The sequence below is a fragment of the Podarcis bocagei genome (assembly GCF_964188305.1).
Source record: "Podarcis bocagei genome assembly, chromosome: 3".
Classification (NCBI taxonomy): Eukaryota; Metazoa; Chordata; class Lepidosauria; order Squamata; family Lacertidae; genus Podarcis; species Podarcis bocagei.
In genome coordinates, this window is record NC_138127.1 from 109789298 (window position 1) to 109805320 (window position 16023).

At 47.0% G+C, this 16023-nt stretch overlaps 1 long non-coding RNA gene across 2 annotated transcripts in view; it reads left to right on the forward strand.

Annotated features, from left to right (window-relative positions):
* Positions 1-16023, forward strand: part of LOC308584227 — a 31224-nt gene that overhangs the window by 13609 nt on the left and 1592 nt on the right. Inside the window, exon 1 of one of the 2 annotated variants that reach the window (XR_014006672.1) lies at positions 15831-15996. The exons of the other annotated variant lie outside the window; for it this stretch is intronic. This is a non-coding gene — a long non-coding RNA (uncharacterized lncRNA). Of the gene's footprint in view, positions 1-15830; positions 15997-16023 lie in introns of those variants that run through there. 2 annotated transcript variants of the gene reach the window in all.

Here is a 16023-nt window from a genome sequence, read left to right on the forward strand (position 1 = left end):
AGTTCAATGCACACCAACACAATGATCTCCTCAAATGTGTCCTCTCCTGGGGTTGCTGTACACATAAAGAAGAAGAAGGAAAAAGAACCTCATTAGAAAAAAAGTGCGTGTGGCAGCCAAGCCCCGCTCAAATTCTCCCAAGTGCATATATGAAATGCTCAGAGGTCTTTCCTACTATCATAGAACAGAAATGTAGTGTTGGGAGGGACCTAAGGAGTCATCTAGTCCAACCCTCTGCAAAACAGACCTTCTGTGTGCAGTTTGAACTCTGACAACAGCAGCTCTTCTGCCTCCCAGTTGGAGTCACTGGTTTGGGTTTTCAGAACCACCACCAACACCCATTTTAACAGTGTCTCATCCTCTCACAGGGGGCGGGTAACTCTGCAGATCTCCAGTGCAAGACCTGTGGTGAAAGGAAGACCACCCTGCTCTCCTCTGATGTGCAGCTGCCTCGACTGCACCCCCATCTCTGCTGGCGAAGAAACCGCTTTGCTTGATGCTGGTGAAGGCGATGCTGGGAAGGAGTCAAGAGGGAGCCGTCCTGTCTGCCTGTCTACTCATGAGTAAGCCCACTGGGGCCAGTGCGGCCTGACTCCTTAGTAAGTGGGCTGGGGATTGGAGCCTGGATTTGGTTTGCCTGCAAAAATGCTTTAGCTTCTTCTTTTTAATAAATGCAAACGTTGGAAAACTTTGTGTAGGTCTATGTTCTGAAAAGGTGTGCTGGGTCTTGTTTTCTGCTGGACTTTAATATATGATGTGCAAAACACATAAATACAAAAACCAGAGAGGCCAAGACAGGACATGTGGTTAGGATTCCATGGAGACATGAGATTCCTCCATGTGTGTAATATCCTGAAACAGGGCTGGGGAAGGTCTGAGCTCCTCCCAACTTCCTTGGCTTTTCTGATAGTGGCCAACTAGATGCCCACAAACAGGACCACAGCCCAAGAGTGCTTCTCCTTCCCACAGTCTCCTGCCATGACAATGGAGGGAGAACAAAGGCATTGTGATGTGCAGCCAGAGGTATCTTCAACATTGTCTGCAGAACCCCCAGGATCCCCATCCCTGTCTTATAGAATTATGGATTTGTACAGTTGGAAGGGACACACAGGGTCATCTAGTCGGGTCCCCTGCAATGCAGGAATCTCAGCTGAAGCATCCACAACAGACAGCCATCCAACCTCTGCTTAAAAGCCTCCAAGGAAGGAGAGACCACAACCTCCTGAGGGAGACTGTTGCACTGTCAAATAGCTCCTACTGTCAGAAAGTTTTTTCTGAATGTTTAGTTGGAAACTCCTTTCTTGTGACTTGAAGACGTTGGTTTGGGCCCTAATTTCCAGAGTAGCAGAAAACAAGCTTGCTTCATCTTCTGTGTGACAGCCCTTGAGATATTTGATGGTGGCTATCATATCTTCTTAAGGAAAGGTGGTTTGGAAGCTGCCCAAAACCTTGTGGTCATCCCTGGACAGGTGAGGCCCCTCAGGTGAGTTCTTCTACCCCATCATCTGGGTGACACTCACATAACTCTCCATATTTGATGCATCTTATGCTCTCCTCCCCCTCCTTTCTTGCTTGCATTTCATCATACCTCAATACCTGAAGGAGCCCCTCACCCCATGTGAACCTACCGAGACCCTGAAATCATCATCTGAGGTCGTTCTTTGTGTTCCTCCTCCCCAAGATGCCCAGAGGGTGGCAACACAAGAATGGGCATTTTCTATGATTGGATGAGGTCCCCAGGGTGGTTTGGGGGGAGATAGGGGTTTGTTTTTGTTTTATTATGATGCATTTTGTGTTTTTTATCTTGTATTATCTTGTATGTTGTGAACAGCCCTGAAATCTACAAAGGAAGGGTAGTATGTGGTGCTGTGAGTTAAACCACAAAGTCTAGGACTTGCCGATTATAAGGTCGGCGGTTCGAATCCCCACGACGGGGTGAGCTCCCGTTGCTCAGTCCCTGCTCCTGCCAACCTAGCAGTTCAAAAGCACCTCAAAGTGCAAGTAGATAAATAGGTACCACTCCGGTGGGAAGGTAAACGGTGTTTCCGTGCGCTGCTCTGATTCGCCAGAAGTGGCTTAGTCATGCTGGCCACATGACCCGGAAGCTGTACACCGGCTACCTCGGCCAATAAAGCAAGATGAGCGCAGCAACCCCAGAGTCGGTCACGGCTGGACCTAATGGTCAGGGGTCTCGTTACCCTTTTTACACAAATCAGAACCAGAAGCACAATCATACCACCATGGACTAAAATACAATATCCACTGTAAGCCAATACCTTTACTGAACTGACTACAGATCACCAAAAAATGAGCAAGCATTGGAGTTTCGCAGAACACTTCTTTGGACTGAATATTAAGCAAATGAGGCTGTGGGCGTGTGGGGTGTGTGTGAAAATCTGGTCTAGGGTTAAAATCTGCCTTGGTATGAGTCTTAAGGTGTAAAGGAAGAAGAAGGGTCAGACCACTTGATACAGATGTTGCTTAGATAACAACTCTGGATCCAACCCCTGACCATTGGCCACTGGTGGGAGTTGCATCTGGAAGGTCAAAGCTTCCCAGACATGACTTGATACTGGAGATTCCAGGTTTCATGCTGGGAGGAGCACAACAGCCTATTCCCCATATTTGAAAGGATCAGCTACAGCCGTTCCCTAGATCCAGCTCTGGCCATAAATGAAACACTGTCAGGTTCCTGGTGGTCAAAGGTATGAAAGAGAAACACTGTCATATTTATGAATGGGAAACCTGGAGGTTTTTTGCACACAGTGGAGTAGAAATATCAGTTTGGGTCCCTGCCCCAAAGGAAGGGGGTGGCGCCCTGGGACACAGGCCCATGTCTGACATCGGAAGCTGTCTTTCATCCCCTTGGTCCATCAAGCTCAGTGATCTCTACAGGGTTCCCAGCAGGGGTCTCTCCCAGCCCTGCCTGTTTTAAAAGGAGGAATGAAGAGGGTACAACTGACTCAGATGCTCCTTGTAGGTTGGGGCAGCTCTTGGTTAGGAAAATAAACAGAGGAAAGGTAGATGAGATTGCAAAGCCCCAACCAGGCCTCCCAAAGTGCATAGCCCAGAACCGCAGAACTGTAGCATTGGAAGGGACCCCAAAGGGTCATCTACTCCAACCCCAGGCAAGGTTCGAATCACAACTAAACAATCCTTGTTGAATGGCCATCGAACCTTTGCTTAAAAGCTCCCAAGGAAGGAGAGTCCACCACCTTCTGGGGTAGATCATTCCTCTGTTGAACAACTCTTACCCTCAGAAAGTCCTTCTTGAGTCTGAATCTTGCTTTGTGTCTTCCCCTCCAAAACAGGACGACAAAAGTCTCCTCCTCCCCTTTTCCAGGCTAAACATACCCAGCTCCCTCAACTTTTCTGGAACCCATTTTCTTCAGCCCTGGGCACCATGAACATTTCCATATAACTCACCTCAACGGCAACACAGTTTGTCTCTCGAACACCATCCAATTCTACTTTCCTTGATGCCGCAGCTGAAATACTTGCATCTCCCTCCCCTACGGACACATTGCAGTTCGAGATTTTGGGCTTCGGTGAAATCTGGAAGGGGAAAAAGCCCTTTGAAGCCTGCTTTGCCCCTCCCCCCAAGGCCTGGCCTCCTGCATTTTCCACACCTTCCCTGAAGGCCCCACTGCCTGGGATATCTGGGAGGCACCAGGTTGGGGACAGCTGGTGCAGGAGGAATGCAGGGAAAGGGTCTGGGCTGGAGAGTGAGATCATTCCCCTACCATCTGAAGCTTTAGCAGATGGTCTAAGCCAGGCATGTCAAACTCCCAAGCGACTGTGATCCACTCCCAGTATTTAAAAAATAGCAGTGATCTACCCATTGTGATTGCCAAGAGTTGTTGGGCTTATTTATGGGGGCAATGACCAAAGTTGTTGAGCTTTTTATAAAAAAATGTTTTTGGAGGGGAGGCAATTTCTTTAGTCTGCCGAACGACCAGCGGCACCCCTACGATGGACAGGTAGATCTCGATCGACCTGTTGGACATGCCTGGTTTAAGCCAAGGCGGAAGGGAAGGCTGCGTCAGTGCCACCGGCTTCCCAGGGAGCCACAGGAGAGAAATGCCCCCTTGCCCAGGAAACTGGCTCACTCTCTGCCCCACTGCAAAGATGAAAGATTTTAAACTAGCCGCTTCTTTGGATTAGATTTCATGTTATAGGGTTAGCATGGCAAGAAGATCATAAGGAGAGACTGGCTGCTGGATCAGCCAAAGGGGCCCCATCTAGTCCCTCTTCTTGCAGGGGCCAACCAGATGCCCCATTGGGGAAGCTCTCCAGGAGGGCAGAGGGGCAAGAGAACCCAACACTCATCCCTTATGGATTCCCTGCAAGTAAACATTCGGAGGCAGGTTTACAATGAGGAAAGCTGAGAGATGTGAAGTTCAGAGAAGAAACATCTGAGAAGAAGGCCATACCTGGAGCCAGAAGCAGCAGGAGGTGGAAGATGACAGAGAGGAGGCAGAAGATCTTCATGGCTGGAGGTTGGTGGGAATCCTGGAGATACCAGAAGCCAAGTGGTAGAGCAATTGCCAGGGGAAGGAGAGGCCCCTCTACTTATAGGTGCCTGGAAGGCTGTTGAAATCTTGTGGGATGCCAACCGTTGTTTGCAGGATGGATGCTGCAATCTCTGAGGGTCATGTGCCAAGGACCAGCCAAAGACCAAGGTTGTGTTGCTGTGATGATGTTGATGTGTTCCTGCCCCCTGCAGTTTTAAAACTGAAATATACTCGGAGTCAAGTGTGGATTTCATGCTCTTTATTCAGCTCAGAGTTGTGAGGAATGGAAGTTCCCCTGAAATGTCTGCTTTATATACATTATTTACACAATGGGCCCCACGTGATTGGCTAATTATGGGATTCTCCTGTAGGCCAATCAGGTTGCAGATTCACTTCCACCCAGAGTTGGATTGGGTGGCTCCTGTGGAACAATCAGACTGCTGCATTCTGGATCCTATTGTTCTAGGACCAATCAGACTGCTGCATTTTGGATCCTATTCAACTCAGTACATAACAAAAATGATGACATTTGCTCTCTCGGCGGCCCTCCTCTCTCTTTTTCTAGTCACTGGTGGTGCCAACTCTGATATGCTAATTCATATGGGCTCCACCCCAGCTCCCTCCTCAACTGCTCTCCCTTCACCCATATCAGACCAACCCCCTCCCTCCCCACCTCACCCACTCCTTCCACTCACAGCTTTCCCCCGAGCCCTTCCCCCTCCTCTCACGATTCACCCCGTTTCCCCCTCTTTCCAGGGAGGTGGGTGCTTCACCCAGTGGCTTTCTCAAACGCTCTGTGAGGTTCCTCTCCCCTCTTCTCCCTGCCAAGGAAAGTGGATCACAAAAAGTTTCCTCCCTCTCTCAGAACCCCAGGACTTGGGGACAACCAATGAAGCTGAATGGCGGAAGCTTCAGGACAGAGAAAGGGACGTCCTTCTTCCCACGGTTCATCTATGGAACTCACCCCCATGCCGGAAGACTTTGAGGCTCGGCTGCCAGTGCGCAACGCCATCCTCCAATATAGAGGAGAGCTGATTTATCCTGCCATTCTGAGCCATTCTTTTGAGATGGTAAATGCCTTAGTTCTTTAAACCACTTCACAGGTCTACCCTATTCATACTGTACATAAAATATCCCCTTAAAACAGGATTTGAAGCTTTCTCCGAGATACATCCTTCTGCAGAGAAATATTTGGGGTCATTAAGACTCAAGATGGCTTCTGGATTGCTCTCCTGCACTCTTCCAGACATGGGGTTTATCTACTTATATGTGTGTGTGCTTACCTTGTGCACTTAGGAACATTTGTTTTATTTATGACACCTTTGAATTCTTATGACCCTGTATATGGGAGGTGGAATTCCAAACGATCTCCTTCCTTAAGTTTCTGAAGGCTTCCTTTGCAAAGGGCAGCTGACACCAATCCCAGAATGCTCAGAGCTAGGGACAGAGGAAGCTGGGCAGTTATGAGCTCTCAGACCTACAAAGGGATCCATCCCCTGAGAAACAGCACCATCAACAATGGGAGTAGGGAGAAGTCCTTGAGCTACTGCAGTCCTGGGTCATTTCAGCCTTTGTAGGTCAAAACCAGCACTTTCAATTGGGTCCAGTTCAAACTTCTTTATCTTGCACTAGAAGACCCACAGGGACCATTCCAACTTTACAGTTCTGGATTCTCTAATTTTGCTCCCTTTTGACCTGGAAGGGGATGTGTCTAGCATTGCTTCCCTAGATTGGAAGACCAGAATTTAAATTCCCACCTAGCCATGAAGCTCACTGGGTGACCCTGGGCCAGTCAATATCTTTCAGCCTAGCCTACCTCATAGGATTGTTGCCAGGAAGGTGTGCAAAGGAGGGGGACCAAGATTAGCCATATGAGGAATGGTTGATGGAGCTGGGTAGGTTTAGCCTGGAGAAGAGGAGGCTGAGAGGAGATATGAGAGCCATCTTCAAATATCTTAAGGGCTGTCACGTGAAAGATGGAGCAAGCTAGTTTTCTCCTGCTCTGGAGAGTAGGGCCCAAACCAATGGATTCAAGTCCCATGAATGGAGATTCCGACTGAACTCTGGGAAGATCTTTTTGAAGGAAAGAGAATGGATTCCTTCAGAAGGTGGTGGACTCTCCTTCAGTGGAGAATTTTAAGCAGAGATAGGATGGCCACCTGTCAGAGATTCTTTAACTTGGACCAGTTGACCCTCAGGCTACCTTCCAACTCTATAATTCTAGGATTCTCTGATAATAATTGCAATCTTGCTCCATTTTGACCTGGAAGGGGATGTGTCTAGCATTGATTCTCCCCGCTCCCACCAACTGCCCCCTCAACCTCCTTCAGATCTGAGCCAATTCCACATATTTGCACAGAAACACCTGTCATTTACTCCCAAATCAAAGTCACAGTATGGAGAGGAACTGGCAGAGCCCCCACTCCACCCCAGCACCCCTTTTCATACAAGGCACCACCACACAGAGGTTTCCAATGCTTGCATTTATTGAAAGGAAAAGCTAAAGCAAATAAGCAGGAAAACCCAATCCTAAACCCAGTTACAAAGATGCCAGCCTCACTGAGCACAGCAGGACTTGCTCTGGAGTAAACGGGCAGAAAGGATTGGGTAGGGATGGATCCTTCCCAGAAGCACCTTCAGCAGGAGCAGCAGTGAGCAAAGAGGTTTCTGCAGATGTGCAGTCAAGGCAGCTGCATCTCCAGAGAAGAAGGGGGGTGGTCTTCCTTTCGTCAGAGATGAGGTCTGCTGTAGATTTAAATGATAAAGAGAGAAAACACCATGAATATCGGAGGTGCTCAAAACAGGCCAGGGACCCCCTGAAGACCAAAGAGCTGGATGCTATTAGAGTTGGGAGTTCATGGGGGTTGTGGTGGTTAGAGTTGGTTAGAGTGTGACCTTCTGCTGAATGTGCAGAGGTCAGGAGACTTCTCCATCCCGAACCCAAATGCCTCCTTACACAGTCTGGGGCTGATAATCCAAAACATCTGGTGGTCACCTAGAATCATAGAATCATAGAGTTGGAAGAGACCACAAGGGCCATCGAGTCCAACCCCCTGCCAAGCAGGAAACCTGATGGACAAAGGCTGCCCTCTATGCTTTCAATAACTTTGTTTCACATGGGGCTTGTTCTCAAGCAGTGGCGTAGCGTGGGTTGTCAGCACCCGGGGCAAGGCAAGTAATTTGCGCCCCCTAACCAGTGGATTTGCGCCCCTAACCCTAACCCCCAGATGTTGCGGCCAGTGCGGCCGGTGCGGCCGGGGCCCCCTGCACCCCCACGCTACGCCACTCTGCAGCAGTAGCTTCAAAACCCACCTTGCCAGTTCCCAAAGGGCACCATGCACAGCAAAATCCAACGCCTTTCGTTTTTCTCATTTATTTTTATTATTACTATGTATCTTTAAAAGATAAACATTCAGCGTAACAAAGAACTTAAACTGGAAGCCTTTCTTTAGCGCACACACACACACCCTTAGGGGGATGATCCACCACTCATTTACTCGTGAGCAAGCCCGCCAAACTTGCTGACGAAACCGAAAGCCTCTTAACCCGCTGGCGAGAGGCTTAGCCGGGCCTCGCCCGCCCACCGGCTTCCTCTCGGAGGTTTTTGGGGAGCGCAGGGCGCGGCGAGGCCCGGTGGCACGTCGGGGTGCGGAGGCTGCCCGTGCCGGCCAGGCGTCGGTGGCGGCGTCGGCGCTGCTGCAGCGGCTGCTCCTCCTGCGAGCAGTGAGTGGAGCGCAGCCGCAGCGGCGGCGGGGGGCGCGCGCGCGCTAGGGCGCAAGGCTGGCGGTGGCTGCGGGGAGCCCGGCGGAGGAAGGAACTTGTCCCTTCCCTCTGGACTCGCGCCCCCCCAGATGTTGCGCCCAGTGCGGCCGGCACCCTTGGCACCCCCCACGCTACGCCACTGTTCTCAAGCTCCTGTTTTCCAAGCTCCAAGTGGCTCCCAATGCCATTAGGGAATTCTCAAGGTCCAAACCAAAAACAGTCATTTGGGGGAATTTAGCAAGTGCCCCCCCTTCTGGCTGTTAAGGGTCAAAGACAGGGGGAAGAAGCAGAGCTGTAACTCTCAAGCCTTCAAGGCCGTGTCTCTTTGAGATGCCACAGACTTATTTCCAGGCACAGGTATGGTTTTGCCTATAACTCACCTTAGCTGCGCTTGCAGCAACGCCTGTCTCCCGAACACTTCCCAATCTCTTTCTCGCCTTTGTTGCAGGTTTTTCTGCAGCTGCCCCCATTGTTCTGGCAATCCTGGGTGGGACGCTGAGCTACAGATAAATCTGTAAGGGAAAGTGAAGAGAAAAGCAAACTAAGAGAGGGAGATGCAACTACCAAGGAGAGGATCTACCTGGGAAGGCTGCTCCATCTCCCAGGACTGGCCTTCTACACCTTCCATCCTTTGTTCCACAACAGCCCTGCTGGCCAGGACATCTGGAGGGCACCAGGTTGGGGGAGGCTGGTGCAGGATGAATGCAGGAAAGAGACTGGGATGGAGAGTGAGAACCTCCTCCCTCCTGCACTTTCAGCTGGGGGGCTGACCCAAGGCAGTCACTGACTTCCCTGGGAGGCACTAGCAACCTTGGAGAAAGAAGCCCCTTTGCCCAGGAAACTGGCCCACTCTCTTCCCCACCACAAAGCTGAATGCACTGAAATGTGCCATTACAGATTTTATACCAACAGCTTCTTTGGATCAGATTCCATACTTTAGGATTGGGATGACTATCAGATCCCAAGAGTCTGGCTGCTGGATCAGGCCAAAGGGGCCGCATCTAGTCCATCAACCTGGTCTCACAGTGGCCAATCAGACGCCCCATTTGGGAAGTTCTAAAGGGGGCAGAGGGTCAAGAGAATTCCCCACCCATCCCTTTGGGAATCTCTGCAAGTGGTATTCAGAGGCAGGTTTTAAAAGCTGTAGAGCTCAGAGAAGAAGCATCTGAGAAGAAGGCCATACCTGGAGCCACCAGCATCAGGAGGAGGAAGGCGAGAGAGAGGAGACAGAAGATCTTCATGGCTGGAGGTTGGTGGGAATCCTGGAGATTCCTGAAGCCAAGTGGAAGAGCAGTTGTCTGGGGAAGGAGAGGTCCCTCTACTTATAGGTGGATGGAGGACTGATGAAACCTTGTGGGAAACCAAATGTCTTTCACAGCATAGATGTCACAATCCCTGTGGGGCAGAAGAAAATGAGAATTGCTGTCTGGATTTGAGTAATGCTCTTGTGCAAAACCACATACGGAGGAATGACCACAAACCAGGCTAGTGTCACTGACTGACAAAGAGAAGTAGAGAGAGTTGTTTCTGAAACTATGGCATTGGAGAATTAATTTCCCAGCTATGCATTGAGTTTACCATGAAGTTAATAGAGGAAAAGCATGTTCTTGGAGGAGAGGGCTATCAGGGCTCCTGGCCCCCAGGGCTCTCTTTTCCCTCCACTGCTTCAGTCTCTAAAGTCCAGTTGCTCAAAATCACAAGCGAGGCCATGGCTGTTTCCCATATGTGTGTTTCTGGTAGCCTTCTTATTACCATTTGACTCTTGTAAGCTGCTGGTCTGATCCAGCAGGGATCTCCTTATGCCCTTTGCAGAATTACGGTTTCTTCAGATAATGCATTTAAAAAAGATCCTTCACAGCACACAGTTAAAGAATGGATTTCTGCTATAGGAGATAGTGCCATCAAATTAGATGGTTTTGAAAGGCTCTTATTTGTGGTTTATTAATGGCTACTGGCACAGCACTGTATGGGTTTGGGTACCTGTTACGTGACTGGAGAACCGCCTTGGAAAATTCAAAGAAGAGTCAATTTGGAAGGGTGATTCTGTTCTGGTTCACGTTATGTTGTGGAAAGTGCAAATTAGCTGGACAGGCCTTTAATTACCAGCTGAATCTAATGTCTCCCATTTCCCTGGCAAAAACTCAAAGCGGATCCCACTGGCAAGCAATCCATTGAAGAATTACAGTGTGATTTCTTAGCATCCTTTTGAGGTCATTCCTTTTCTTTTCCATATTTGGAGGACAAACAGTGGGGGAAATGAAAGGAATATCTTCTCAGAATATCTTTTCAATGTTTGATGAGGGCCAAAAAATGAGAGGCTTATTTGTAAATAAATTAATATCCATATGTCGTTCTTCTACTTCCCATTTTTGGTTTGTTTTGGATGCTGAAGGTTCATTGCTATTGCCGAAACAATGGTCCTTCAACATCAACTTCGTTGGACTGGTCATGTGGTTTAGATGCCTCATTATCGTCTTCCAAAGCGACTACTCTATTCCCAACTTCACCATGGAAAGCGTAATGATGGTGGACAATGAAAGAAATGTCCATTGTGGCAGAGAGCAAGAACGCAAATCTCGCAGTCCTTGTTGGGATGGGGACCAAAGGGGGAAGATGGGAGATCTGGACACAGGTCACATTACAGCCTTCACTAACCTGGTGCCCTTCAGATGTTTGGGATTACTCTTCCCATTGCCCCATGCAGGCCCATATGAGGCTGAGGCTGCTGGGAATTTTTGCCATTCTATGCTGCTTGTTTGTGAAAATAATAATAATAATAATAATTTTATTTTATTTATATCCCGCCCTCCCCAGCCGAAGCCGGGCTCAGGGCGGCTAACAACAATAAAACAGTATAAAAGTATAGCATAAATTTAAAGTTTATCTTAAGAAACATTGTAAAATTAATGAATGCTAAAATGTCGAGGTTTTGAAGGGAAAAAAGGAGACTACAGCTGTTAAAGATTAAGTAAAAGAAAAGAATAATGGGAAAATTTGATTAAACTAAGTCTTAGGATTTGCCGAAATAATTTTGGAAATTGGGATGTAGAAAGGTGAGGTATGGGGAAGTCGGCGAAGTAAGGTTTAAGAAAAAGGGATATGAAATTATACATGTTTGTTTGTGTGTTTGTTTGTTTGTTTGTGTGTATAAAAACTTTGAAAAACCAATAAATTTTTATATATATATATATAAAAAGTACAGCATAAACAACACTCTAAAATCATTCATTATAAAATTAATTAATTCAGGCCACTGGCAGCCATTGGGCCAGAGCTCCGCGAAGATTGCCGAGGGAGGGAGTCAGGCTGTGCCCTGGCCAAAGGCCTGGTGGAACAGCTCTGTCTTGCAGGCCCTGCGGAAAGATGTCAAGTCCCGCAGGGCCCTGGTCTCTTGTGACAGAGTGTTCCACCAGATCGGAGCCACAGCCGAAAAAGCCCTGGCTCTAGTTGAGGCCAGCCTAACTTCTCTGTGGCCTGGGACCTTCAAGATGTTTTTATTTGAAGACCGTAAGTTTCTCTGTGGGGCACACCAGGAGAGGTGGTCCTGTAGGTACGAGGGTCCTAGGCCGTATAGGGCTTTAAAGGTTAAAACCAGCACCTTAAACCTGATCCTGTACTCCACCGGGAGCCAGTGCAGCTGGTGTAGCACTGGGTGAATGTGATCTCGCAGCGAAGACCTTGTAAGGAGTCTCGCTGCAGCATTCTGTACCCGCTGGAGTTTCTGGGTCAGTCTCAAGGGCAGCCCCACGTAGAGCGAGTTTGGTTTACAAAAGAGAGTGTGAGCTTGTGGGAGAGAGCAAGGGGTGCTGGACTAGGCAGGACTTTGGGCTGGTCCATTTCAGGGCTCTTCTCATGCAAAGTCCTTCAGATCCGCATCTCATACCATCTTTTCCACCTGGGCCTCCACCATCCTCCACCATCTGCAACTCAATGGCTTGCCTCCAAATTCACAAATTGACTCCCAATTCCTCCCCTCTCCCTGGATAGTGGTGGAAATTGATCTTTCAAATTTCAGTGTCGCCTGGTGCAAGGAGGCGCCCCTACACCACACCTCATGTGGGAAAACACTGTCCTAACCCCTTCTCTGCTCCAGGAACCACCAAATCTGATCTGGAGATTCATTCCAATCTTTAGAGCAGTGAGGTCTTCTGGGGGGAGTCTTCAGGGAAGAGGAGGAAATGTCCTATACCAAGCAGAAATCTCCTGCCTGAACAGGACAGCAACCTTGGAAATAACCCAATTATTCCAGCACCAAACTGTTCCATGCCCTCGATCCGACTCCATATCCATTTTTCCAAAGGAAGGGCAGTTTTTACCCTCTTCTTCCAAATGGTCTGAATGTGTGTGTTGTGCTGTTTGCATTTTACTTGTAGTGCTGAAGCAACACTTTGTTTCGATATTGTTGGCAATGGCAGGCATTGGTATGAAATTGTGTGCACTGTTGTGAATTTATGTGTCCGTGGGAGAGAGATGGGGGCTCAAAAGTGAGGATCACACTCTCATATTATTTTTGGGGAGGAGTATTAGTGTGGTTGTGAGCTGTTGTTCTGTGCTGTGTCCTGTCCTGTGAAACCTATGGGGCATCTGCTCATCTTTTGCAACCATCACAGACATGGGATGTCTTCAGCATCCTTTCCCAAGAGACTGATGTGCAAGATGCAGCAGGCAAGGTGGGGATCCTGTGGTCTCACCACTGAGTTCTGTTTCCTCACCATGTCTGGCTCCAAGTCAGACAAATATTGCTCCATGATCAGCGAATGTCCACAGGCAGCAAAGGTGTGTGAAGTAACAGGCAGCTGCTTCCGTGAAACACAGTGGAATTGGGAATTGGCCCAGATCAGAAGTAGGTTGTGGGCCCAGGAGAGAGAGGTGGGTGAGAGCTGGGGACAGCAATGCCAGGTCAAAATGGCGCAAAATAGCATTTATCATTGAATCCTAGAAATGTATGTTTGGAAGGGACTCTGAGAGTCATCTAGTCCAAGATAAACAATCCCTGAAAAGTGGCCATTGAATCTCTGCTTGATAACCTCCACTGGAGAAGAGTCCACCACCATCTTAAAAAAAAGTAAATTAAAAGATTTTTAATTAGATTTTACAACACATTTTGACACAATCACTGCTGGTAAAATAATCACAATATAAATTCACAATTACCCCCTGCCCCAGGACTTCCCCCAACTTCCCCTTCTGGTTTATAACACATTCATTTCTTCTGCTTATCATCTAATCCCTAAAGTAATAAAATGAACAATTATACATTATAATTATCTTCTTAATATTTTAACCACATATTCATGTTTTCTATTTATATTTTGTTGGTTGTGTTTAGTCAAACCCTGCAAGTCAGTCCATTTTCTTACATTATTTCTTTAAATACATCACAAAAGGTTCCCAGTCTTTTAAAAAATCTATTTTCTTCTGTCTTGTCCTTATCTTTAAGTCAGCTTTGACATTTCAGCATATCCATCAGTTTTTCTTGCCATTATTCTTCTGTTGGCATTTCTTCACTTTTCCACCATTGAGCTAATAAAGTTCTACCTGCTTTTGTAGCATACATAAATAATTTCTTTTTGTCTTTTGGCAAATCTTGACCTTTAATGCCTAACAAAAAAGCTTCTGCTCTTTCAACAAAGGTTATCTTAAACGTTATTTTCATTTCATTACAGATCACATCCCAATAATTTTTAATTATTTTACAATTCCACCACATGAGAAAGAATGTACCTTCCTTTTCTTTACGTAGTCCCCCACCTTCTGAGGGAGTCCATTCTATAGTCAAACAAGTCTTACCCTCAGAAAGATCTTTCTAATGTTCAGTCAAAATCTCCATTCGTGGAATTTGAATCCATTGGTTTGGTCCCTACCTTCCAGAGCAGGGTAATAATAATAATAATAATAATAATAATAATAATAATAATAATTTTATTTATACCCCTCCCGTCCCAGGTCAGAAAACTGGGCTCAGGGCGGCTAACAACAGATCTATAACACTTAATTGATGCAACAAAAAAAGAGCATAAAATACAGTATAAAATGTGAATAACAATAAATTCAAAAATCAATTTAGGGGGGAAATCCATCCAATAAACATTAGATGATCACCAGGGCTAGCGGCTAAATTAGTCCTATTTGGGTCAGCGAGGAGACCAGGGGAGAATTAGCTGTAGGATCCCAGAGCGGGTAATCTTCATAAAAAGGGGAGGGGGAGGGAAGGAAGGGGAATAAAAGATCAGGCTAAGTTCAGATTGAAAGCTAGGTGGAATAGCTCCATTTTAGAGGCCCTGCGGAAGGACGTCTGCTCTATCTTCCATGAGGCAGCCCTTGAGATATTTGAAGATGGCTCTCAGATCTCATGTCATCCAAGCTAAGCATGACCTACCCCATTCCTCCATTCCACCATTCCTCATCAGGCTTCACTCCCAGACCCTGGATCCTCTTGGTCGCCCTCTTCTGCACACCTTCCAGCTTGTCAACATCCTTCTTAAATGGTGGTGCCCAGAACTGGGCACAGGACTTTAGGTGGGGTCTGACCAAGTCAGAAGAGAGTGGGACTATGACTTCATTAACACACATGAGGATTACTGATGGAAAACTGGATAACTTGGTGTGAAGGCCCTCAATTGTCAACAGAGTGTTGGGGTCCAGAGCCTGCAGGTTCTTGGTGTACCTTCATGGGGTGTGAACTGGTGGTGACTGACCAGCAATGTGTCCTTGGAGTCATAGTAATGAGCTCCAAGAAGATGTGGGCCCCGTGTGCAGAAGCTGTGAAAAAGATGGACTCCATGCAAGGGATCATTGGGAAAAGGATAACAGTCTAATATTCCGTATACAATTCATTTCACCATATATTCTTGCTTGTACACACAGGACTCTCACTGTCTATTAAAATCTCTCACTGTTCTATTTATAGTATCTTATATATTCTTACATCTTCTGCTTCTTGTTACTTTGTTTTGGTTATTAATACACACAGAAATCATTCAAATGCTACCATAGATGCCGCACCAGTGTTATATTTTTAAAAGTAATTCTTGAACATGTCCCATTTTTTTAATAAAGCTTTGATTTGAGTTGCTTCTCAGGCTGTTTGTCATTTGTGCCATTTCAGCAAACTCTAATAATTTATTCTGCCAGTCTAGTTTCATAGAAATCCTCTTCCTAAGAAAGAAAAATTAAAATTAACTTTTCCAACCCCCCCCCCCCCAAACCTGAGGCCTTCTTACTGCGAATTCTAGGCAGTGAGATATCAAAAATCTTAAGAGAAATATTTTTATATGCAACCACGGCTGCAAAAATTTTGATCGCAATGAACTGAAAAAATATTTCTAATCTCAATACATTCTTGGAAAATTCATTCATTGAAGGCAACATTTTAGAAACAACTCCATTTCCCTCTCTTTGACGGTCAGTCACGCTACCCAGGTTTGTGGTCATTCTTCCATATGTGGTTTTGAACAAGAGCATTACTCAAATCCAGACAGCAATTCTCATTTTCTTCTGCCCCACAGGGATTGTGACATCTATGCTGTGAAAGACATTTGGCTTCCCACAAGGTTTCATTAGTCCTCCATCCACCTATAAGTAGAGGGACCTCTCCTTCCCCTGTCAACTGCTCTTCCACTTGGCTTCAGGCATCTCCAGGATTCCTACCAACCTCCAGCCATGAAGATCTTCTGCCTCCTCTCTGTTGCCTTCCTCCTGCTGATGCTGGTGGCTCCAGGTATGGCCTTCTTCCCAGATGCTTCTT